We start from the raw sequence: 3,360 nt of genomic DNA on the forward strand, positions 1-3,360 counted from the left end.
TTTCAAAGGTCCCTGTCCCCCGCCACATGCTGTAGAGGCCCCGCAGCAAGAGCGATCCGGCTGGAGAGAACCCGGGGGCAGACCCGAGGGTCCCCTGGACCGGCTCAAGCCCCCGTTCTGTCACCCTGCAGCCTAGGGCCCTCGCATGGCCTGCGGAGGAAGATGGAGACCACGCGGGGTCATGCCATGCCACACCGGGTCCCCAGGCTGAGCAGCCTGGGTCCTGGGAGGGCGGGGCGGGACCCCTCCTCATGTCTCTGGTGGCCTGTGTCCCTGCTCACCACCCAGTGCTGCTCCTGCAGCTCCACATTGCCTAGGCCTCCCCAGGCGGTTTCTGGGCTGGACTCAGAGATCACCAGCCTCCGCCGACGCCCAGGGCATGCCCTCGGGAGGAGGATGTCCGCCCAAACCTCATTCCACAAAAGGTTGCTGAAGGGATTTGGTTTAGGAACCTAGTGCAACCAGGCTGCTCCCTGCAGCTTCTACAGCACCAGTGCCCAGCAGTCACTCTGGAGGGTTGAGCCCCAGCAGGGGGGGAGGAGGGTTCATGGCCTGTCCTGGACCTCTGCTTGCAGGTTGGGCTTCCTGGGCCCCAGCAAGTGACTGGCTTTGCCTGAAGCCAGGCTGGAGGCACTTTCAGAAAGCATAGCCTTCACCAGCCTGTACCCACACTTGGCAGGAATAGAGCTGGTGGCTCCACAGCCGGCCCACACACGTGTCAGGAAACAGAACAGCTCCAAGCCTCTTGCCTGGCAGAGGAGCGGAGAGGTAGCACCTCCCCCCACCCCCAACCAATTCACTGACGGCCCAGTGCACACCCACGCAGAGCCTCACTTTTCTCTTTTAGAGAATGTTTTGCCTGCGCAGTGGGCTGAGTGAGAGTCCTCTACATCTGTGCTCTGTGTGGCTCTCTTGAGGACATGTGCACACCCGTCATCCGTATTCCTAAGGAGATGGCTGATGCAAAAAAAGTGACACCTTCAGGACACCAGCAGCAGGCTCCCGGGCACTGTCCCAGGCCCTTATCTTAGGTCCATTGTCCTTCTGGGACCATAGATAGGTTGAACTTCAGGGAGTTACCAGAGTAAGCAGTTTGGGTGTTGAGGATAGGCTGACGGGAAGGAAAAAGGCAGGAGAGAAAATGGAGCCAAGCTTGGTGGTGCACATCTTCAATCCCAGCACTCTGAAGGAAGAAGAGTATTTCAAATTCCAGGACAGCCTGAGCAACATAGGGAGCCAGTCACTGTCTCACAAAACCAGTTCTGTAGTGTCTGTTGAAAAAATGCAGGGTACAGGGTGCTGGTAGCTTATATGAATCCTAACTACTACTGAGGCTGAGAGCTGAGGATCAGTAAAGTCTGTGAGACTCTTATCTTCAGTTAACCACCAGAAAACTGGAAGTGGCACTGTGGTTCAAAGTGGTAGAATACTAACCTTGAGCAAAAGAGCTCAGGGGCAACACCCAGGCCCTGACTTCAAGCCCTGCAAACAACAAGGAAAAAGAAAGAGAAAAAAGAAAAGATGTAAAGATGCAGGGGCACATGTATAATCCTTGCTCCTGACCAGGAGGCTGTGGGAAGAAAATCCATTTAGCCTAGAACCCAGGAGTTTAAGACCAGCCTGAGCAATATATTAAGCTACACAACACACACACACACACACACACACACACACACACACACACACACACACACACACACACACACACACACACAGCCATTGGGGGAAAAAATCAAAGCTCAAACAACAACAAAAGAATTGTAGAATTGTATAGGGGCTAACTGGGATCTATCCTTTCCCCACCTCATCATGAGAGATTCTTTAATTTTCTTTCTGAGGAAATGGAAAATGATCAAAGCTCAAACAACAACAAAAGAATTGTAGAATTGTATAGGGGCTAACTGGGATCTATCCTTTCCCCACCTCATCATGAGAGATTCTTTAATTTTCTTTCTGAGGAAATGGAAAATGATGTTCTAAGCAGCCACCAGGCAGTGAGGAGATGGGGGTGAGATTCCTTAATGAAGCATTGAAGACTGGAGAAGAGCCCTCAAATTGGAGAATGTCACAGCAGCAGAAGGAGGCTAGGCTGGGCCAGCCACCGGTGTTTTAGGCCTGTAATCCTAGCTACTTAGGAGGCTGAGATCTGAGGATCTTGATTCAAAGCCAGGCCAGGCAGGAAAGCCCACAACTCTTATCTCCAGTTAATCACCAGAAAACTGGAATTAGAGCTGTAGCTCAAAGTGGGAGAGCGCTAGCCTGGAGCAAAAGAGCTCAGGGACTGTGCCTAGGCCCTGAGTTCAAGTCCCACAGCCAACAACAACAATAAAAAAGAGGCTAGGCTGGGGCTATGCATACACAAGCTCCTGGCAGGAGCAGGAGATCCTGGAGGCAGAAGCCCAGGTTAAGATGGGTCTTTTGTTCCGACCTCACTGGCTACCACCAGGATGACAGGTTTGAAGGATGGTACCAAATGTGAGGACATTCAGCAAGTCCTGTCATAAGACAAATTCCTCTATCCTTTCCTGCTGAAGACAGAAGCCCTAATGACCCCAAAAGTGGTCCTGTTCGTGCAGTGGCTGGTGTCCTGCATCTAGCCCATTCCAGCTTCAAGTGATTTGATGACATCAGGAAAAATTTAATACAACAGTCTTTAAATTTTAGATAATTAAATGACTATTATGGGTTTTGCAAAAAATGTCTGAAGCCAGGCATAGTGGTTCATGCCTATAATTCCAGCCCTTGACGGTTGAGGCAAGGAGGAATGATTATGAAGACAGGCTATACTACACAGAGAAACCTTGTCTCAAAAAAACATTCTGAGCCGGGCGCTCAGGTGGTTCACACCTGTAATCCTAGCTACTCAGGAGACTGAAATCTGAGGATCACAGTTCAAAGCCAGCCCAGGCAGGAAAGTCCATGAGACTTATCTCCAATAAACCACCAGAAAACCAGAAGTGGTGCTGTGGCTCAAGTGGTAGAGCGCTAGCCTTGAGCTGAAGAGCTCAAGGACAGATCCAGGCCCAGAGTTCAAGCTCCAGGACTGACAAAAGAAAACAAAAACAAAACATTTTGGTGGGCTGGAAATGTAGTTTAGTGGTAGAGTACTTGCATAACATACATGAAGCCCTGGGTTTGATTCCTCAGTACCACATAAACATGAAACAGCCTGTAATGGTGCAGTTGCTCAAGTGGCAGAGTACTAGCCATGAGCAAAAGAAGTTCAGGGACAGAGCCCAGGGCCTGAGTTCAAGCTCCATGACTGGGAAGAAAAAAATTCTAGTAGGAGAACCCAGGGTAGTCTGAGCCTGTCTGGTCATTCTTAGAAGCACAAACATAAGGAAGCATGCTGACACATAC

This window comes from Dipodomys merriami, unplaced genomic scaffold, assembly GCF_024711535.1.
Source record: "Dipodomys merriami isolate MVZ:Mamm:240054 unplaced genomic scaffold, mDipMer1.0.p SCAF_19, whole genome shotgun sequence".
Classification (NCBI taxonomy): domain Eukaryota; kingdom Metazoa; phylum Chordata; class Mammalia; order Rodentia; family Heteromyidae; genus Dipodomys; species Dipodomys merriami.